We start from the raw sequence: 23,604 nt of genomic DNA, 5'->3' as shown, positions 1-23,604 counted from the left end.
GCTAGGACTGCTCTGTTCTGACATCTCTGCCCCTGAGGCCTCACCAGACTGACAGCACTAAACTAGGTCATTCATGAGCACCTCGTGTAAGTCCTCCATTTGTGATTCTGACTCTCCCCTCACCAGCTCCTCTGAGGGAAGCACTGTTATCATCTTACCCACTCACAGATAAGGCGACTGAGGCACAGAGGCTAATCCCGTTCCAGGTCACATTGGCATTAAAGGACGTCTGTATTTCTGCTGTTTTGCTTTTGACAAAGGAATCTGAGATATCAATTCAAGGCAGACTGTTAAATAATCAAGTCTGTCAGGTCTTCACCTCAAAGAGCAGATACTATAAATTCCTGATGTAGGATGAGGCTGCCGCCACAAACTGACTCAGCTTGAAATTAATATCCAAGATGAAGCAGCGGATACACGTAAATATTCACGATTGTCAAGTCTGCTCACGGGTCTGGGCCCTTCACTGCCTGAACGGGGGTGAAATCCCCACCCGTGTCTGGGAGAGATGCACGGTGCTTCCCGGGCTCAAACAGGCTTCACGGGCTATTTCCTCCCACAGACTGGCCTCAACGATTAAAAGCTCTCAAGGTTTTTACACCATGCAAAACAAAAAGACATTTCTGCAGATGGAGCACTTTCTTAGGCTTAAATCTCTTTTTGCCTACACTCACCCAGGGGGAAAAAACAAACATGACTCTGCAAAGTCTCTGACCCTCACCACTCACAGGAGTAGAACAGCCACAGCAGAAGATGGCTCTTCACATTGCAGGATGAGAACAAAATAAAGATGCCCCAACAACAGGCACTCCCAGACACAGCGCTCAGCAGTCTTCTGCACAATCACGGTTGTGTAGCACCCATCACCTTCTATTTCCAGAACACTTCATCACCCCTAAAGAATCCGCCTATCACTAGCAGTCACTCCCTAATCCCCCTCCAACCAGCCCCTTCCAGCCATCACCTGCTCTCTGTCTCTGCATGTGCCTTTTCTGGGCATTTCAGATCACTGAAATCAACAATATTTGACCGTTTGTGTCTGCTTCCTTTCAATTAACAAGCTGTTATCAAGGCTTGTATATTTTGAAGTGGTATCAGCATCTCTTTCTTTTTTTTTTTTTGAAAACGTTAAAGATTATTAGAAGGTGGTAAGCACTATCAAAAAGAGTAGAATGGAGCATAAGTGATTGGGTTTCAAAGGGAAAAGTGTGGGTTGAACAGTCAGGGTGGACTTCCAAAAACAGGTGGCCTTTTTCATTTTCCTCTTTTTTTTTTTCTTTTTTATTCACTCTTACGTGTGAATAATCTTCCACTACATGGAGATACTACATTCTGTTCATCCATTCAGCAGCTATTTATGGACGAGTTCCAGAAAAATGAGTGTAAGAGTTGACTAGCATGGATGGCATTTAAGCAAAGGGCAAAATGTGCTTTCAAAAAAAAGCCAACAAACAGAGGCACAAGGAAATTCAGTGCGTTTCTGAGCAAAGTGCTTGCTTGCTTCGGCAGGACTACCGTGCAGGACTGTGGCGGATATTGGCAGGAGTCACGGTGTGGGAGAAACATGAGAAGACTCCCCACTGCAAGTAGCTCAGACAATTCTCCTCCCTCATCCTGTATTGTTAGAGCAATGTTTCTAGGTTACTCTTATTTCAAGTAATAGCACTTTAACTGCACATCTGATCATCTCCATCAGACCACCTTTCCTCCAAGCAACAGAAAAGCATTCAATGACCTGAGCAGCTCCAGGACATAATGGTGATGGATTAGGGAGTCCTGCAGCATTCCAGCCTGCAGGCACAAACCCCACATGTGCCCTGGTGATGTCCAGAAAATAAAATGCATGGAAATATCTCACTGTTTTTACACGACATCTGCCCTCAATTTGCCCCAAAATCATGCTCGCAAAGCACTAATCAACCCTCTCAATACAAAAATAAAAAAGCTAAGAAGGCAAATTTAGGCTCTTTCATTGAAAACCAGCAACCATCACTGCCAGTATCTGAGCTGGAATGCTCCTGACTTTGAAAACCACTGCGCAGTTACTTTTCAAGCGTAAAACTCATATATGTATTCCATGTAGATGATATTGCAGTAGGATTTTTCTTTTCAAAATTTCCACTTGCAACATTAGCACAAGAAAGTTTATGTATAGGCTTTAAAAAATCAATTATCCTCCACTTTCTTAATTTTGAATTAATTATTATTTTATAAATGTGGCTATGCTGCGTATTATAAACCGTTTGATTTCTGAAAACAAGACCTTTATGACCTCACTATTTCAGAGAAAACTTTAACGATTCTTTGAGAGGTGGGGCCTGGGGCGCCCACTATCAGCTCTTTAAATACTGACAAGGATGTGCTATGAAGTAATGCAAAGGCTCTAACTCCACATTAGCTCAGAAAGCAAAGAAACTACACCAAAGACTTCCTTAAATATTTTATATATTTCTATTCTTTTGAATATTAAAGTTCTTAAATGATATGATTTTTTTGAAAAAGACAACAGCTGTATTAAATTTCCTCTCACCAAGAAAGCAATCTTTATGAAGTAAAAAACCCCTATGGAAATCGAAATGACAGGACGTTTCTAGCTAAGTGAACATCCAGATCTGAACACAAACCTAAATCCTATCAGATCTCACTCGAAGGAGCTCTACAAAGTTCTGGGCAACCCTGGAAATTAGCTCTTTTGTTCCAAATGTTGGCTGAGCTAAGATCATCACACTAGGCAGGGAAGGAGAGAAGAGGAAAATCCACCTGGCAGCCTCCATCAGTTTTCTTCCAGCCACAAAATGCCTCTAGGTCGTCCCGCTAACAAGTCCCCCAATAAGGAAAGCCGGCATCCACACTGCCCCTGCCATCCCCAAGTAGCCCCGATGCCCATATCCCAGCCTGTGAATGGTCTTCTAATGATCCCCCAGTTGGTGGCACCCACCCCCTCTTCCCCGCTATACAAACACAGAGAGCCACGGCAGCCTTCCCAAATCACAAATTTGATTAAATCAACCCCCACTTCAAACCCTTAAGAGGCTCCCTGTTAGAGTTCTAGCCCCACCCCAGACCCTGCTCGCCCATCCTCACCTAAGTACACAGGTCCCCAGTGACCACAGGGGCCCCTGACCTGCTCCTACTTCCCACTTGCTCCAGTCTCATTTTGACTGTTTCCCAAGGAAGCCTTCCCTCCCTCCAACCTCCACAATTTGTTCCTCTCTTCCTAGAACATTCTAGGCTAAGTCAACTTCTGACAATGCTAAGCTCTCAAGAAGCAAATACATTTTGCTTACTAATGTGGCTACACGCTCTCTCCCCTAGACTCACAGAAGTGCACGTGTAATGTATAAATGAATGACCGGTTGGGTCTCAAAGGGACAGACATAACTGCTCTCGCCCGTCCCGATCCTTCGGTCTGTAGAATATCAGAAGCAAAACCAGAAGTACCTTTCCTGAGGGTCACTTCTGTTGACACCCTTCACTGCCTACTGTGTCAGTTCTAGTAAAGCTCAACTTCTTCCAAAGCCCTACACCCCGGACTCTCTCCAGTGTCCTCCCCAGCAGGGGCTCCCTCCACCCTGGACCGCACAGGGCACTCTCCACGGGTGCCCACGCCAAAAGCCTCCAGGCCTCTGCCCGGGCTGCACCTGCGATCTGAGACACATTCTTGACTCCTTCTCCTGGCTGACTCTTACTCTGTCCTCACAACTGAATGTAGAGCCCATTTCTTCCAGGAATTCCTCTCCGATAATGTCCTTTAGGTCTTGTCTGGTCTCTATCTATAGCAGCAGTATATGGTGACCAACTGGGTGTTTGCCCGCTCCTTTGAGACCACGAACACTTGGGAACCACGTGGGAAGGAGTGAGAGATTACAAGACGGTTGAGGGAAGCAAAAAGCAGAAATCACAGTCCAAGTCCCAAATTCAAGGATACTTTCTCAGAAAAAAGTATAAACTATTTCACACGTGTGCAATTTGGCTACTATTTTTGTGGCTTGGGGACAGCAAGAACTTGGTGTTCTAGTCCAAAACCTAGGTTACATGCAAAGAAATGTATACATTCATATCCAAAGGAAACCAGAGCTGCTCAACAACAGTTTGCAGTTAGAACTGAAAGGAACTTTGATAAAGGCAATCTCTCTCTCTCTCTCTTCTTTCTTTTCTGGCATCATATAATTTTAGAAGTATTTGCGTGACTAACAGATGGCTACAGCCCGTGATTCTGCACTGGAGTGTTTGGGGCTGAGGAAGACCAGATTAGATTCACTCTGTAAATGCAATCACACCAACACACTGATAGGTGCCGTGGTGGTGAAACTGATGTTTCAAAGCAGGCAACCTTATTCGGTAAGAGAACTCTAAATAGAAAGGAAGAAATGCAATGTCCTATACTGAATTTCATTTGCAATATGGGCCATTAACTGATAGTATATCTTGACTAATGAAACCCAAAAATAAATTGTCAATGTCAGTTTTCTTCATCTGACCATTTTATGCTAACATCGGATATTAAATCCTCACTCCATACGGAAGCTCAGGCCTATGCTGCAGCACAGTTACACCCCGTGGAAGAAAGCCGACCAAGGGAGAATTGGAGAGTTTCCCTTTAGAAGCTGCGAAGTGTGGTTTTACACCTGTATATCATTTGCAACCACATCATCGACAATGGAGTTAGACGTTACCTCTGTGGGGCGAAAAGCACTGCATGCTTCAGAACCATCAAAGAACGCTGAGCTTTGTGAAACAGTCCTGAGGCACTTAAATCATACTTTTTCTGAAAGGCTCCAAATCTGACCCACTTCACCATTCCAGGTATAACAGGGAAGTACTGGAAACAGTAGAGAGAACATGCCCTTGAAGTCTGACAAGGCTCTGCTTGAATCCTGCTACAGCATTTATCAACCGCTAAACAAACCAATTCCTTAACCCCTCTGAGAAGGCTTCCCAATCCCCAAAAGGGGGCTGTCAGCGCCCACCTGGGAGTCATGGATGTGAATGAAACACGCAAGTAGGGCGGCCGACTGCTACCTGACACGGGGCCTGGCTAGTTTCCCTCCGCTGCCCTTCTGCCCCTTTAAACTTGCACTGATCCCCCTGGTAAGGATCAAGTCCCCGGAACAGACTGCCCGTATCTTCGGTGTATCCCTGAATACATGACTTACACTTAGGAGGCCAGAAAAACAACTGCCTCCTCCCAAGTCACTAACAATATTCTTAAGAGTCTGGGTATTTTTAACTCTATTTTTCAGGGAGACTATTCCAGAACTTTCCAAGCACCATTCTCCAGGTTGGCTTCCCTCCCAGTGCCCATCCTTCTTACCTCAGATCCTCTGTCTGACTGCCTCCTGTTCATGGGAAAGCGAGTCCGGTAGGGTGGGGACTCCCTAGGCCTCCCTCCCTCCCTCACAGGTGACTGTGAATACCTTCTCCCCACTCCAACTCCAGCTTCTGAGGATTCTAACCTTCCGTATCCTGCAGCCTCTGCACCTTCCTAAGACGCACACGTGGCCAAGACTCTCCCTTTGGATTTCTTTCTGGCTGGCCCTGCTGAACCCCAGGCCCCTTAAGGATAAATGGGATTGCTCTGAAAATGACAAACGCCGCTGGCTGACACACCAAAGCTGCATGGTCTGGGCTTTCCTCCAACCGAGGCACAGCCCTCCCCTGCCTCAGCCTCAGTCTGCAGCTCTCGAGATGATCTAATTCACATGCAAGGCTGTGAACACCAGCTAAGAATGACGACTCCCAACTTGTATCTCTAGTCCAGCTCCTTCACCTGAGCCCCAGTCTCATAGAGCCGAGTGCCTCTTTGAAGTCCTAACTTGGATGAAAAATGGCATCTTAAAAATGCCTCATGTCCACCATTTACTCTGGAATTCGATTCCTGGCAGGTACCTCCCAGACTCCCCATTTTAGTAACAGCCTCAGCACCCACCTAGTTGTCTCAGGTCACATTCAATTTCCACTGTTCCCTCCCCCAGGCCCTGCCCTGGAATCAGTCCTGTTATTTTCGCCAATAAGCTGATCTCAAGTGTGGTTTTGCAGGGACCATGGCCGGAAACACACAAGCTCACAGCATGGTGCACTAACAGTCCGCCGTAGGGTGCTCCCTGGAGGGGGAGGCATCTCCTGCCGCTGGTCACCTCAGAAGGCACTGGATTCTCACACAGTAGGCCCAGGAGAAGGGACTCAAGATTTTCCCGTGGTCTGAGCTTTGAAGGGCCCGAGGTCTGGGGGAGCTCCTAATTAGCAGACACACTTGCCAGTGAGCAAATGAGGATGGGGGAACCCAGGCAAGGCTGTTATCACTCCAACTCCTGGGCTCTTGGGAGCCACGGGAAAGACCTGTGTCCAGTGTACAGCCCAGCCATCACAGATCCCAGCCTGCATTTGCCAACCCGGACAGCCTAGACTCCATCAACTTGCGACACTTACTTCTGTTCTGTTCCCCACCCAGAATGTGATGGACTCATTCAGATATTCTGGCCTGTCTCAAGAGAGACAAATTCAGTGAAAAATGAAGTGTCCACATTTGGACCAGAGCATGAAAGGAGAAACAAGGCCTCATGGTCAGCATGATGGTGGTGGCCAAACCCTTCCACCGGGTGAGATGAACCATGGTGAGGGTGAGAATCCAAGGTCCTAGGTCGGCCAAATCATCTTCCTTCACGGTTGTCTGGGGTGTTGGAGACTGACTACCACAAACTAACGACACGGCTGTCAGTGGTGGATGTCAGCTGCAACAGAAACGGATTCAACTCTTTACTGCCAACATGGGTTAAAAGTAAAGGCCGGGGCAGGGAGGTCTGCACGGCTGCTGAGGCAAACCACAGACCCAGCTCTGAATGCCCACTGGCTGGAGCAGAGAGGAAGCTACGGCCCTTTTAGCTGTCCCTGTGTCCAACAGATCCAGGTGAGCCAGCTACTTAGGAGAAGGTCATGTTGTCCTGATACCCAGAAAAACCAGCCTCGTAAAGGGAACAAATAGTGTCATGGATTTTAGACCCAATTCTGCCCCTTTATGAAGGCAAAGTAAAGTAAATGGCACGGGGAAGTTGAATGCAAAAAAAAATTTAAAGAACCAAACGGTGACCGCTTCCTCCAACAGCGTCCCCTGCAGCTGTCACCCCCAAGCCGGCCACTTCCTCACCAGTGACCGCCGGCCAGGAAGCGCCGTCACGCACGTTACACAGCGACAGCCAGGAACCGCGTGCCGAGCACGTTTGTGTAAAAGCAGGAATCGAGCAAAATGCTGCAGAGTTTGACCTTACAAGTTTAAATACTCCATGAAAAGAATCCCTCAGCAGCCGACTAAATCAATTCGCATCTCACTTCTTCAAAACAATCAAACAAATTTAATAAGGGCGCATTTGTCACCAAATAAAAGGAGGACCAAACAGGTCCCTCAAAGCAAGGATTTTAACAGGTATCTAACACCAGTGGGTAATGTGCTAACAAAGCAAATATTCCAAAACATTAGAAAATACAAAATGACTAGGATAATACATGGATCAAGACAGATATTAAGATTTTGCTTTTTAAAGCGATGGAGACAGTATGGAGGGCAATCTGGCTATTTCCAATGCAGGGTGTGCACAGCCCACATTTTCAGATGCAACAACATGCTCACTGGGCAGTACAATTGAAAAAGGAATAAAGAAAAAGGAAAAGAGGAACAAGAGAAAATTAGAAACACACAAGAACAAAAATGATTTTGACAGCATGTACAAGAATTTACGTGAGTGTGTGAGGCCAGGGATGAGGGGATGGTGAGACCCACCCTCACCCCCTGCTCCAGGGAAAGCAGGGACCTGAGGGGAGCGGCGCTGCCGGGGGACCCCAACGTGGTCAGCGCCCCTAACCAAAATTCCACCTACAAGCTTCAAGGCAGCTTTTGAGCTACAAATTGTGGTCGCATTTCAGTCTGGACCGTTTTACTCACTTCCACCAAGAGTAGCAGGAGAGAATTAGGCTCTGCTCCTGTACCAAAGAATTGTTTAAATAATTAATGACTGTGGAATACTAAAAGCAACAATGGGGTAAAAGTGACTGGAGGAGAATGTGCTTGACCCGAGCTCACTGCCCTCGTTATCTCACTGACGTTCAGAAGCTGGCTGAGCCCTTATGGTACCAGAACAGACAGACCCAAAAGGAGGGAGGTTTAATGTGCTGCTGTATTTCGATACTGGGAGCCATGCCTGGTACACGAGGTTCTGGGTAAACAATGGGGACAGTGTCAACCACTGTGGGCTAATTACACATCCGGATACTCCGCCAAGTCCCAAGGGCAGACTTCAAAAGACAAAAACAATCTGGCATTCTCTGGTGGGGCTGCAGACTCAGAGACAAGCATTTGTTGAGCAAAAATATCACCAGTGCCTCCTATGACAAAAGAGGAGGCACTGGCGTGGGGGCTGGGGCAGGGCTCCAGGCTTCCACTGCTCACTCACCAGTCTGCCCAGGGGGAGAAGGTGGTCCCTGCTTAGGTTTCGCTGATGCACCTACCTTGACTAATGTCTGGGGCCTCAGCAGGTGTTGACAGGAGAGGTGAACGGAGCCAGACTTGGTGTAGCACGGTGCTGGCAGCTATGCCCTCAGCAGTGCCCAGGCTCCTATACATGCCAGCTCATCTTAAGAAGCAGATGGGGAGTGCGGGCATGTAGATCACAGGGCCCTGAGAGGACAAGTACAGATCATGGCTACAGCATGCCTCCCCCTTCCTTAAGTCATAGAGGTATGTCTGTGAGGAACAGAAAATTCATCCAGAGCCCGCTACATTGTCTCTCGCAGGTGGGACTCGTGTCCCCTGTGCTTCTCACTCACAGGGCTGGTCTAGACATTCTTTTTATCAATTCTCTAGCATCTTCTCCTCCAACTTACCAACAACCAGAGAGTAGGATCTGATCTTAGCTAAGTTCAAGAGTCACAGAGCACTTCCTTCACAGCGGGCCCAGAAACATGTGCCAGGTTCTCCGACCGTCACCTGTGGGACCACCATGAGCCCTCTCCAGACTCAAGGACAGAGGCCGTAGGCCGGGGGAACACAGCTTCCCTCACTCTCCCCAGCAAAGGTTTCCACGTCTCGGAAAAGGCATCTCACCCTCTTCTGCCCGAGGGACCGCACAACAGATACACCGGGAAACAGAGCTGAAGTTGGGGGGGTAGGCAGCCCAGAAGAGCTCGTCTGTACTTCCGAGGCAATGTGGGGCCGTTGACTTAATCACAGGGAAAAAGTGAGAATGAACATTTCCCTGCTCTGTCCCATACACCGTGATACGCCTTTCCCTGCATAAGGAGTTCATTCGGAAGTCCCCGGCGGTGTTTCTGATGTCCTAACTTGGCATGGAGGCTGTCGGGCAAGAAGAGAGGGCCTGAGCAGAATAGGTGCTGGGCCTGGGAGGCAGGAGACACCGGCTCCAGCCCCAGCTCAACCAGCTCCTCGTTCCGCCTCTCGGGGTTAAGCATCTCATCTATAAGCAAAGGGATGGGACTGTCCCAGGACAGGCTGCCCAACAGAAATGAAATGAGAGCCATGTAAATAACGTTTCCCATTTGCCACGTTTAAAATGGTAAACAAAGAAACAAACCAACAAACAAAAAACAAATACTAGAAACTGATTTTAAGAACAGATCTTACTTAATCTACTGTATGTAAAATACTATCATTTTGACATGAAAGCAATATAGGAAGTAAAGAGATAGTTTATATACTTTTACTAGACAAGCCTCAGTGTCTGATGTGCATTTGACCTACAGCACATCTCAGCTCAGTCCAGCCTCCTCCCCAGTGCTCCTAGCATCAGTGGCTTTGACTACTTTATTGGACAGCAACCCCAGGGGTCCCACCATGGTCATGGCTGTAAAGCGGGAGTAAGTGTCCACACTAACCCTAAAAGGATCTCTCTGAAACAAAGGCGGATTCACTTTGAAATGTCTGTAAACCGGCGGGCTGCATCTCCATCCCCCCTTGGCTACAAGACAGACTTCTTCCTTGCTGATCCCTTTCTGGATGTAGGGAAGCAATCCGGCACAAAGCCAGGGTGGACTGGCCTCCAGGTAAACTTACCTGCTGTCTGTGTCCAGTCCCATGAAGTCCTCCTTCTCAAACAGGATGCAGAGGAGGGGAATCTTGTCCCCAGAATTCTTGGGGCCACCATCCAGCCACTTGGACTTGAGCAAGATGAAGAGTGACTCAGTGAAGTCCTCGATCCTCTTCTCCACCACCCTGCAGTCCTCTAAATTTGAAGGCAACGTCGGTGCGCGGCTGCTCGACTTCCTCCACATGCAGTACAAAGACAAAGAGCTGAGAGTCATTATCGAGGTGCCATACAGCTCCTCTGCACGTGGAGCTTCTCGAAGGCCTTGGCAGAGAGACAGTCGGTAATGGTGACAAGGCCCACGACCTTGCAGTGTTTCTGGAAGACGCTCCACCGATTCTCGGGCACATAGCGGTGCCTGTAGTGGATACAGAGTGTCCACTGGGAGCCACATGGGCTGATATGGCTCACCGAGGTGAGTAGCTGATAGATGCAAAAGATATTCTCCTCTGAGATGATCTCCATGGTTTGGACTACAACGGGAAGAGTCTGGTGGTCCTCAGCACACTGCACGTAGTCAGGGATGCTCATGTTGCAAGCCCTGCCGAGACAGGAGAGGAGATCGAGGTACATACTCTGCTGTGTGCTATGGGCCCATCTGGGTTGCGGTGACCTGGTGTGTACCAGACAGAAGGCAAGGGAAGCCAAAGCAAATCCGGGGGTACAGTTTGTCCTCAGAGTCTGCACATGGCTACTGTAGCTCGGATCACATTACCCAGTTTTTGGTCTAGGCTTCCTGCCCCTGCAGAGAAATGTCATTTCTTATTTTATATTTCCAAGCACCTAGCAAGGCTCTGATATGAAGTCACTACTCAAAAATGCTGAATAAAGAAATGAACAAAGGATATGCTTTCCCCAAACCCCTTCAGCAGAATATAAAGAAAAGGACCACAGTAGGATCAAAAGATCTGGAATTCTATTCAATTGATTTGAACCCCTTAGCTTCATAGTAATGGATAAGAAAACTTGCCTTGGGGTAGAGGGTACTGTTCATTGGTGGAGCACATGCTTAGCATGTACGAGGTCCTGGGTTCAAACCCCAGTATCTCATTTTAAAAAATCAAACAAATAAATACACCTAATTTCCCTCCTGAAAAAGTATTTTTTAATTCAAAAGTCAAAAAACACCTTGCAATTGACACAACATTGTAAACTTGACTATACATCAATTAAAAAAAATCCTTGCCTTGCAAGAATATATCTGGATTACGGATGTTTGCAAATGTAAAATGCCTAGGGTACCACCTGCATAAAAAGTGGTGACTGTACAAATGTACTATCCACCCTTTATGAGCTATTCTTCCTTTGGGGGAGTTATAACCTCTCAGAGCTAATTTTCTCAGTTTAAAAATTATAAACATTACCTGGTTCTCAGTACTGCTGAAGAATCAGATAACCCTAAGAAAGCATCTGACCCACAGAATTTATTCAATAAATGTTTTTTGAATGAATGAATAAACAAGCAAAGTGAATGCTGCTCCCTGCCAAAGAACATCATAATGATACTTCCTGGAAATCCCAAGCCCACGTTCACCAGACTCTGCACTAACAATGTGGGTGACCTGGGCAGGCCTGTGTGCTTCTCTAAGCCCCAATTTAATCGTGGATAGAAATGAGGGCAATAACACAAACCTCAAATTGTTAGTGAGTCAGTAATGAATTGTACCCCAATATTGCAAGATGGAACCATTAAGGAAAACTGGGCAAAGAGTCCATAGGCTCTCTCCATATTATCTCTTACTACCACATGGGAATCTACATTACATCTCAAAATAAAAAGTCTAATTCTTTAAAGAGGTTTTCGAGGTTAGGTGAGCTCACTGTCTCAAATAAGGAACACAAAGTACAAATAGGACAATGCCCAGCCCATGAGATACACTCAGTTAACATTCCCACTGAGCCCACTAGTCCCTCCAACTTCTAATGGTGTCCACTTCCAAGAGCCCATGTGACCATCCTTGTTCTAATTTTCTATTTGTAATTTTTTTCTTTTCATTAAATAGAAACACCCAATTCCATAGAATTCTTACCAGATATCATGATGGCAGCCCTTCAAAACCTGACCACAGAGATCATGATGGCAGCCCTTCTTGGTGAAACAATAAAATGAATAGCCATTTTCACAAGACCTCTGAGTAAATCTACTAGGGAACTTCATCCTGGACTGAGGAAGAGGACTGGGGAGGAGGGGGCATTCAGGGGCACAGAGAATCATGGGCCACCTGTCCCACGATGGACTTTAGACTCACCCTCACCCTTCAGGAACTACTAAATACACACAGACAGAGTGCTATGGACAAGATTTTTTTTTTAAACAAATCCCTGAATCCCTAGCAGGTCTTGTTTCTACCCATACACAAATGGCTTATTTGCATAATGTTTCACAAAAGCCTTAAAATATTATCACCCCAACTTGACACATCAAGAAACTGAGGTAGAGTAGTTTATCACATTCTACAAGATTAGAGAGAGGCCACGTCAGACACCGTATTTAAATCCAAGCCCCTGCTCCAGTGCTCACACTAGAAAGTGTGACATACTGCCCCTTTCCTGCCCTCTCCCTGCAATCAATCTCTGAATAGTCTTTTCTGTGTCACCTGGAATCACAATCACATTCATTTTCCACAAAGAGCTATGTCACTCCTTGGAGGATTTTTCAAAATCTAAAGGGTTGGTTTGAGAAGAGAGATTTGCATTTTCTGTTTCTCAAAGGAAACATGGCTTTAAAAGAAACTGAAAAGTAGTTATCTAGTCTAAGCCCTCATTGTGCAGAGAAAGAACCGGAGGCTCAGAAGAGATGAGGAAAGGGCCTTATTAACAAATATTGCCTCAGCGCAGCACCAAGCCAGACCTGGCACTTCTAGGGGAGGATCTGAAAGGCCCAGGAGAATGAGTGTTAGAAAACAGAAAGAGAAGAAGCATACAAGGCCCCGTCTCTTCACCACCATAACATGAATTTCCACCAAATTACCCAGAATGGGTGCAGCCAATATTAAGTTTGTCAAAAGAGGTTATAGAATTCTCAACCATAGTGGAAATTCCAACATTTACTGTGCTTTTTTCCCAGTTCAAGCATCAATTCAGTGGGCACTCTGTACCAGGGACTACACGAGGCCTGGGGTTCTCCCAAATACAGATCTCTATTACCACGTGTGCAAACCACATTAAGGCCACCAGAAGAAAAGCGCCCACAGATAAGATGGAATTACTGAAACTGAAAGCAGCAAAAGAGCATATATTACTAGGAAAAACGGTGCTCCTAGTAATGGACTCATGGACATAGAAAGCAAACTGTGTTTAGCAGGCAGGAAAGGGGGGATTAACAGATACAAATTAGTAAATATAAAATAAATGACAAGGACCTGCTACATAACACAGGGAACTATATTCAATTTCTTGTAGTGATTTATACTAAAAACAATCTAAAACATATATATATATACATATGCATATGTTTATAACTGAATCTCTGCTGTACACTTGAAACTAACATTGTAAATTGACTACACTTAAATAAAAAATAATTTTAAAAAATAAGTAAAAATAAATGCAATGCCATTAAGAAAAAATAAAAGAACTCTCTAATCCCCTTAACTGTAGGTGGTCGAGAAATCTAGCTGCAAACACCAAGTCCACTGGATCACTCCAGCACTGGCTGTCACTCTTTCTGACCATCAGAGAGTCACTTGCTTCACTGAGGTTACTTTTCTCTTCTGTGAAAGGCTACAGTTGCAACTAACGATGTATAGAATCTCATCATTCACAAGCCCAAAAAGTAGTGAGGACTTCACATGGGCCAGGCTCTGGTCAGATGAAAAGATAGGGTCCCAGATATATTCATGGGTAGAAGAAGTTTATGCCATAAAGACATTAATTCTTCCTGTTTTGATAGACAGATTCATTTCAATTCTGGTTAGAATTCCTACCAGATTTTTCTTGGAATATAACAAGATAATTTATGGTCAGGAATAGCCAAGAAATTTCTTTAGAACCACCACTTGGGAGGGGTGGATAGGTCATTCATTTCCACTGCTCTTTCTGAAGTGATGAAAACGTTCTGGAATAATAATGCATGCACCACTGTGAATATGCAAAAAGCTGCTGAATTGTACCATTTAAATGGATGGAATTCATGGTGTGTGAACTATATCACAATAAAACTGTCCTATGAAAATTATTTCTTGACAATTATTTTTCAGTTTATACACTAGTCTGTCCCACAATTTAAGAAAAACAAAAAACCTAAACAAGCCAAACTATGCCAGGAGCACTTTAGGACTGCAATATCCCTGGGTCTCCAAGGCCTCTGGTGGTGCTGTTCCTGTTAACACACACTAGCTGGGCTGGGCTAGTTAGGGACTGTAACTATCTTTTGAAAATCGAGGATCACTCCTTTCACCCTGGGAGAGGGAAGGAAGGAGGATGTCACAGCCTCATGCCTTCAGCACATTTTTAACAGAACCAAGCCCAGCTTTCACCACTGCAATCCCTCTCACTATAAAAACACGTGACATCAACAAGCACCTCCATCATAACACCTGAAAGTGTTCAAGGTACTTACCTGCGGCAGAAACATGGAGGGGGGAGACAGAACCTCGCTTAGCAGTGACGCTCCCTTTTCCCAACTCCACCAGGAGAAGCTGGGCGTTAGAGCCGGAGGCTTTCAGCCCAGGTAGCAGCGCCCACGCCACAGAGCTGGTCCTCAGGCAGCGGGAAAGGGAGAGCAGGGCAGCCCCGGGGTCGCGGGGCAGGGAAAGCGGGGAGGGGGACGCGGGCTGCAGCCTCGCTCGGAGGACAGCCCCAGCCCCAGTCCCAGGCGCCCGCCCCCGTCCGGGTCCGCAGACCCCGCCCGCCCAGGGGCGGGGACGGGCCGGCGGACGAGGAGAGGAAGCCCGGGAGGAGAGGACTAGCGGGAGGGAGAGGGGAATGGGACGCCAGCCGCGGACTGAGGGGATCCCGGCTGGGTGAGAGGTGGCAGGTGCACACCAGGCCCTGGACACTGTGGCCGGGGCGCCGGGGCAGGTGGCGCTGGCAGAGGGGTCTGGCCTGAGCAATTCATCTGAACACGGGCTGACTAGCGCCCTTGGGGTCTGTGACAGGCGGATCGCCCTCCCGCAGCCGCCTGACCCCTTTCCTGGGAGCCCCCCACCTTGCACTTCCACAGTCAGAGGCCCCGGCAACAGGCAGGAACCAAAGGCCTACCGGGTGACGTAGTTGAGAAGCCTTTGGGCCCGATCCCCGGCTCGGATATGGAGCTCCCAACCAGCGGACCACTTGGCACTGACTGCGCATGCGCAGGAGGGCCAGCGATCCTCTGGGTTCTGTGAGAGAAGGTGGGACAGCGAGGGAGGGAGAAGATGGGAGCGGGTGGAGAGGACGGGAAAATTGGAGGGATACAGATGGACAGGATGAGCAGAGAGAAGGAAGGGCTCTGGAGAAAGGAGGGTCTTAGCGGAGTTGGAGAAAAAAAGCTTTACCTCTGGGGCACCCCTAGGCGGCAGACCTGCCTCTGTACCTTCTGTTACCCTTCAAGCCCCGCAGCTCAATTTTACCACCGTGATCCAACCCTCCGTCCGATGCTTCTGCAGAAACCCTAGGGAGATCACACCCGTTGCCCCCACGCGGAGCTGGGTTTTCTGTTGCTCTGAGAACCAAGCACCCGCAGGTGTTGTCGCTCAGAACTACCTTGGGAAGAGCACATATTCCCCTTTTACACGCTGGGAAACAGGCAGGCAGGATCTCTGCCTTAGCTCCACTGTCCCAGGTGTTGGGCTGGCGGGGAGCGGGATGGTACAAGATCAGAGCCCCAGACAGAGCAGACTGCCTGAGTGTTGGTGCATAGTCCCCATCCCTCCTGGGTAAACCATACCCACCCTAGTGGAAACATCAAGGGCTCACAGTAGTTCCCTGGGTGTGGGAGAGCTGTCCTCATGTGAAGGAAAAGTCCAGCTGGGCTAACAAGCTAAGTCACAAATCTAAGTGTGATAAGTGTCAGTTTACTGATCTAAATTCTGCTGGGCTATCTCGTAAATCTGAAGTTTAGTGTCAGTTTATTGGGCTAACAACCTAACTCGTAATTCCAAGCTCAACAAGTGTCAGTAATGTGATCTGTTACAAATTGATAAGCTCCAGTGTACTTATTCCTTGCTTTTTGTTCTTTGAGCCTTATTGGCTAATCCCCCCTTACTTGTAATTAAGCCTTTAAAACCTCATGTGCACGTCTTGGAGGTACTCAAAACTTCGGAGCCGAAGCCCCTCTGAGCCCACCGGCATAATAATTCTGAGTACTCCAACACTCCGATTGGTGCTTTTGTCTTGGCTGGCCTGTTTCCATAACACTCAGCTCCAGTGCCCAGCTTTCTAGGTAGATAGGAGTGTTACCAAGTCCAAATTCATTCTCCTCAGTGCAGGACAGGCCAATAAGTTGGGAGACCAGATGTTGGGGCATGGAATAGCAAGTTTCTGTAGACCTAGATGGCAAACTAATGTCCTGGAAAACCATCTCCCCAAGTCACAATTCAGGCTCCTTTCCTATGTGCTTGGTTAGTGCAAACTTCTTAGTGTAGGAATTCCTTCTTGTTAGAATCCTTTGTTCTTGCAGCTATCTGCGTGGGTCAGATCCCTGTAAACCTCCAACAAAAGAAACGTTATTTTCTATTCTGCAATTTGCTATCTTCTAATGAATGAAAAAGTGTTAAATATCCTTAAAGTTCAGAGGCTTCAGAATAGGCTCTCCTGTTTATTTCAGGCTCTAGGCAACATTGTTTTACAAGCAAGATGAAGCCTAGGTGACAGAGCACAGGGTTAAATTCAAAGGAACAAATCTAATATGGAGTCAGATTTGTTCTGTTATATTACCCGGCCAGAAGCCACTTGAGGATTTAAATCCGTTTAAGTTAAAAATAACTAAAATTTTAAAGGAATTTACATACATAGGTGGGAATGTGCAAAGCATATCTGGAAAAGCACCCAAAGGATAGTAAACAGAGGCATCTCCAGAGAGGGCTGAAAGAACAGAGGATGAGGGAAAACTTCTTTCACTTGTGTATTTTTGTGCTCTGTTTGAGTTTTTTTTAAACCATTTCCATGTATTTCTTTTTCAGATAAAAGAAATGTGTAATGGAGCAAAGGAGTAATTAGCTTAGCAAATACAGCAGCCATGGAATCACTAGTCATCACTTTTGATTTAAGCCAGAAAGCATTTTTTGACTCTCTCCAATGTGCTCTGTCCTGTTTTAAGACTTCTATTATTATTATTATTATTATTATTATTATTATTATTATTATTATTATTATTATTATTATTACTATTACTACAAGTACTACTACTATGACTATTACTATTATTACTATTATTTTATGAAATAATAACACGGTTTACCTCACCCCTGCCCATGGCTGGTGGAAAACCAACTGAGTTTTTCTTGAGTTGTTTTCCAAGGAGTAGAGATGAGTTTATAAACAGAACACATCTTCAGGGCAAAACAGGCAGTGTGCATTACCAGCAGGCCAGACAGCAATGAAGGGTTTTCAATAGAGGCACCCAGAAGCTGAGAGAGAAAGCCTCCAGGACACTACAAAAAGCTGCCCAAACTGCCATCTCCATGGTACTACTGAAATAGGAAAGAACAAATCTGACTCCATATTTGATCTGTTTCTTTGACTTTAACAAATCCAAGTTAATATGCTCCGGTCTTTTCATGGGTTATGATGTCACAGAGGAAACGGACAGGTCAACAAGGAACCACTCTGCCGTGATCACGGAGCCGGGGAAAGGGATGGGCTGCAAGATGTATGAAGCAGCCACAACTGTGCCCGTGCTTCTAGGCAGGTATCCAAAATCGCCTCGACAAGGTGTCAAAAATTTGTGCCCATGTCCACATCAACAGACATGTATTAAAGACAAATGGAAACATATAAAAGGCCAATACCCTTGCTGGGTACACCGTCCAAAGAACAAAGTCTCAGTTTGACAACTGGCCATCTCGGTTCCATGGGATTCATTCTTGGAGAACCTTAAAAACCACTCTTCTGTCCTCAAGAATTGCTGCATATTTGTCCTATCTTTGGCTCAGGGATGCAGCACGTTCAAGTGAACTTTAATGTCTGCACAGATTTGACTGTCTTTTTCCAGGTTCACTTGTCCATTCAAAAGAGGCCTGAGCTAAGTCCATCCTCCGTAAGATCTATTCCCTCCAGTGACAGCTCATTGAGCCTGCAATTAAAAGCCAAGTGAACAAGACTGTCCTCAGCTAAAAAGTTCACCGATCTTTCACTGTTTTCTTAATCTCCTCTCCTGGCTAATTGCAACAGACTAACACCTCCCTCCACCAAGATTACCAACTATGTCATTTTTCTCCCCAAAGAGAAAATAAGGTCCATAAAATAGGAGACAACTCCATAGTCACCTCTGAATTCTTAGCATATAGTAATGTCAATAAATACAACTCAGATTATTGTTAGTTTCCTTTAAAACCTTTCTGGTTATTTGAATGAGACCTTGGAAGAGAGGTGTTTGCTGTCCAGTATCTTGATCCACAAGACTCTGGAGGCCTTTTTCGGAATAGCTGTTCACTGATTCATTCAAAATACAACTTATCAATCAAGGAGTAGCTGTGCTTTTCTGCCAGGAGTTTGTGGTCACTCTCATGCCAGAACAGCTTTAAACTATATCCTTACTTTGGATTTGTTATTTTTCCCCTCTTCCAACAAAATTGACTTTTCTTACTTTCTTGTCTTGAGGAATTTTTTTTTCCTATTTCACCCTTTAGTAAAGCAAGATTCTCAGGATGGGCTTGGCCCATTATATGATCACCCATCCAACTCCTAGTGTGAGAGGTCTGGGGCTCACATCCTTCCCTACTGTCAAGGCAACTGAAAATCAGTTCAGGAGCCAACCAGCACACCACGGCTTCTAACGCTCACGTATCTCTCAGAAACCCTGCTTTCTCGTTTGTCTTGGCTTCTGAGAATTTTCCCTCACTTTCTTGACAATGAGTTGTGCAGCTTGAAAGATGAGGAAGGAAGGTTTTATTTCTCAATCAGCATTTTAAGGAACTTGTGTAATGAAGGTTTTCAGGAGTTTCTAGTACCCTCCATTGCCGAGACAGAAAACACACTAGACATTTTCTAAATTTACTTCTCATGTGCATTTTTTCTTTGCTTTTTTTTTCTTAACTGCTAACAGACATTTTTTAATTAAAAAAAAATAAGGCCCCAAAAAGAATAGAACACTGAAGGGGCAAACAAAATTAAAGGGCAAAGACAGAAAAATGATAACTACTCTACAAAGTTAATGTAATACATACACTATGTATCAGATCAGCAATTCTCAGTAACAGCTAATTGAAACATGACCATGAGGTAAAATTTCTCTCCTGTCAGGACATGGCCAACAGAAAATACAATTAAACCAACAAACTAATTTCCTAAGTCTGGCGAGGTACAGAAGTCTACAAGCTAAATGTGTCTTATTCTAGAAAAGAGGGAGTCTCACCAGCTCTTTTCTGTGGAGCCTGAGCCCACGGGAGGACGGTGAAGTGAGCTCTGTAAGTACACAATTAGCAAAGTGAGTGATGAATAAATAGACGTGAGCTTTGATGACAGAGATAATACTACTATTCGTTTGTCCTTTAAAGTATGACTTCACGTTCAGTGATCAATACTTCGGCGTCCTTAGGAGTTGAGATTTTAGGAAAATGCACAACCTGGGCCCAGATCTCCTCTTTAAGCTCGTGACACTGCAGTTAGTTGTCTCAAAGGCAGCTCCAACTCCACATGCAAAGAGCTGACTTCACGGTGTTCCTCCCATAACCGTCCTTACCAGGGCCCCTGGTCGGAGGGTAAGGTCTCCCTGCGTCTCCCAACTCAGGCCCATCACTCACAGATGTGAATGGACCCCTCCTTCAGGGCCCAGATATCCTCAGACACCGAGTCCCACCACCCACACCTGACCTACCAGATACTCACTGTCACTCACTCAGCACTGACTCTGTGCTGGGACCATGCTGCACACTGCACAGTGTATCTCACTGGATCTCCACAACAGTCCTGGGAATTGGGTACATCACTGCTTCAATTGATTAGATAAATTGTTTCACTTCCTTGCGTGCGTCATTCAAACTGACACGGCTACTAAGCCACAAGCCTGGGCCTGAAAACCACTTGAAAATTGGACACTGCTACACCTCGCAGCCACCCTACTCTGACTCATCACATCATCTCCTGCCAAGCCTTCTAAATGTTTCCAAACATTCTAGAAGACAAATATGAACTATGAGAGCACCCCACTCTCCTACTTAAAATCTGTCAATAATGGTTCACTCCCCTTAGGAGAAAGCCCAACCAGGCCTGAGCACAGCCTAAGGCCCCAGCATCCGCTTTCCCTGCACGGCCGCGCCGCCTCACCCACCAGGCAGCTCTACACGTGCCGTGTCTAGGACAGGGATGCTGACTCCGCACAACCCAGGGCTTGTCTCACTCGAACAATGATCACCTTCTTCAGTGTTCATCTTCTTCATTGCTGACTCTCACAAAAATGTTTTCTCATGATGAATCAATATCTTTTTCCTTACAACTGCCCATCATTAATAATGAGCTCCCCCCAAAAGAGAGAAGACCTAATTCTCAGTCTCCTTATCTGTAAAGTGAGAATAACAAGGAAATATGTGAGGTTTCAAGAGAAATAATATTCATGTGAGGCTGAGGGGCAATTCCATCATACAGTAAGCATTCAATATGTGCTTACTTAATATTAATAAGAATATATTGCATTCTAGCAACCTTCAATCAATGTTTTATGACTTTGTCCAACAGACTACTGACAAACTGTTGGACGAACCACTTTGAGCAGATAAGCACAAGCATATTGGGAGAGGTAAGTGCTGACTCCAGTTACAGCTGCAGCCACCCAGCACTACGGGGCGGGGGCAGTTTGCTCAAACTCTTACATGTTGCTTGAGTATTTAGTTCTCATTATAGAATAAAGACAGTTGTTCTTTAGTCAAAGCTCCTGAAACATAAATCTTCAAAGATTGATGCAAATTAGGTTTCAAGTACAACACTCTCACTAGAATTTATTTGAAAATTATAGTCTTAGCTACTCCGCACATCAAAAGGGCATAATCTTAATGTATCTGACTAAATACACTGAAAGGGTTGTTTAAAAGTAATTAAGAAGAAGCCATTCAGAATAAGCTCTCAGTATCATCTGCACAAAGACCCACCCAAGGGTCTCATTTCTCACTTCCACATAGGTGTTTTCAAGTAGCTTACCTTGGGTCTTGGTTTCTTATAACACGGGGCGGGGAATAGTTGTGGATAGATTTATGTAGCAAATATATACCAAGGGTATTTGTTGTGAAGGAATTCTACAAATAAGAAGATTGATACATAGTCCCACCCATAAGAAATTCAGCCTTTCCATTTACAACAGCATTAAAAATAAAGTGAGAGATACATTTAACAAAAATTTACAAGATTTGTACATTGAACTTTTTGAAGTATCACCAGAATAAATTTTAAAAGATCTACATATATGGAAGACATCCCATTTTCATGGAATGATTGACAATATTATTAAAAATGTTAAGAATCCTCAAAGTGAACTATATATTCAGTGGAATCCCTATCAAAATTCCAGCTGACTTCTATGCAAAATTGAAAAACTGATCCCAAAATTCACATGGACTTGCAAGGGGCCCAGGACAGCAAAACAACCTTGAAAAAGAAGAGTAAAGTTGGAGGACTCACTTTAAAGTGTACTAAAATGCTATAGTACTAAGTCAGTATGATACTGGCATAAGTTTGGATAAATAAATCTAAAAGACACAATAAAAACCCACGGGGAAAAACTTACATTTACAGACACTTTTCCACAAGGGGGCCAAAAACACTCCATTGAAAGAATAGTCTATTCAACTAATGGTTCAGGGACAGCTGGGTATCTGCAGGCAAAAGAATCAATCTGGAATCTGAACACCCATATTTTATATAACAAATAAAATTAATTGAAAATAGATCACAGACAGAAATGTAAAAATTAAACCTATAAACTTTCTAAAAGAAGACACAGTATAAATCTTTGTGGGCCTAGGATAGGCTTTGGTTTCCTAGATACAAAACCAAGAGCACAAGTGATAGAAGGAAAAAGCAGATAAACTGGACTTCATCAAAACTAAAACCTTTTTCTTACAAAGGACATCATCAAGAAAGTGAAATGACAGGGGAAAAGGGTATCTCAAGTCAGAGAGTGCGTGCTTTGCAAAAAAAAAAATAAATCTTTACATCTAACTACCTCCCTTGTAAAGAAATTGTTTTAATGTTAAAAAAAAATATAGTTAAAGGACAATGTGCAGAATAGAAGAAAAATTTTGCAAAGCATGTATCTAATAAGAGAGTAGTATCCAGGATATATAACGAATGCTTACAACTGAACAATACAAAAAAATACACCCAATTTTTAAATTTACCACGAATTTAAATAGATATACAAATGGCCAATAATCATATGAAAAGATGCTCAGCATCACTAGGGAAGTCAAAAACAAAATGAGATCTCATTTTACACCCACTAGGATGGTTATAACCAAAACATGGACAATAACAAATGTCGTTCAGGAGGCAGAGAAACCTCATATGTGGCCAGGGGAAAGGAACAATATTGCAGCTTCTTTGGAGAAGTCTGGTATTTCCTCAAAAGCTTAGAGTTATATGTCTCAGCAATTCCACTCCTACATATAGAGTCATCTCTCAATATCCTTGGGGGGTTGGTTTCAGGAACCCCACACCCTGGATACCATAATCCAAGGATGTTCGAGTCCCTTTACAATCAACCATCTGGATTCATGTAGTGGAAACTACAGATATGGCGGGGCAAATGTACAGCCAACAGAATGAAAACATATTCTCATAAAAAATTTCACATCAATATTCATAGCAGTATCATTCAGAGTAGCCAAAAGTTACTAACAATATCCATCCATCAATGAACGGATAAACAAAATTACCAAGAATAGGCCCACAAACTTTTGGTCATTGAAATTTTGACAAAGGAGGTGAGAAAATACAATGGAGTAAAGACAGCCTCTTCAGCAAATGGTGTAGGGAAAACTTAACAGCTGCATGTAAATCATTGAATTTAGACTACTCCCTCACAGAATATACAAAAATGAATACAAAATGTGTTAAAGACTTAAACATGTAGACAAGACACTATAAACCTCTTAGAAGCAACCATAGGCAAAACATCTGACATACATCTCAGCAATGTTTTCCTAGAGCAGTCTACTCAAGCAATAGAAAAAGAACCAAAAATATACAAGAGGGATCTAATTAAACTTACAAGCTTTTGCACAGCTATGGAAACAGTAAGCAAAACAAAAAGACAACCAACCTATGGAATGGGAGAAAATATTTACAATAAATGAAACTGCTAGGGGCTTAATTCCCAGAATATGTAAACAGTTTTTACACTTAATAAGAAAGAAAAACAAACAATTCAATTCAAATATTG

At 44.7% G+C, this 23,604-nt stretch overlaps 1 protein-coding gene across 5 annotated transcripts in view; it reads right to left on the bottom strand.

Moving 5' to 3' along the window:
- LOC140694779 (trafficking protein particle complex subunit 9-like) overlaps positions 1–23,604 on the bottom strand; it is a 142,020-nt gene that overhangs the window by 93,463 nt on the left and 24,953 nt on the right. The window contains exon 1 of one of the 5 annotated variants that reach the window (XR_012070396.1): positions 10,061–10,337. The exons of 2 other annotated variants lie outside the window; for them this stretch is intronic. The gene's annotated coding sequence lies outside the window, so the exon portion shown is untranslated. Of the gene's footprint in view, positions 1–10,060; positions 10,338–23,604 lie in introns of those variants that run through there. 2 more of the 5 variants (XR_012070402.1, XR_012070409.1) reach the window with 2 other exon arrangements.

This window comes from Vicugna pacos, unplaced genomic scaffold (assembly GCF_048564905.1).
Source record: "Vicugna pacos unplaced genomic scaffold, VicPac4 scaffold_104, whole genome shotgun sequence".
Taxonomy (NCBI): Eukaryota; Metazoa; Chordata; class Mammalia; order Artiodactyla; family Camelidae; genus Vicugna; species Vicugna pacos.
The sequence above is the reverse complement of the archived record's forward strand: the minus strand, read 5'-3'. Positions and strand labels throughout refer to the sequence as shown.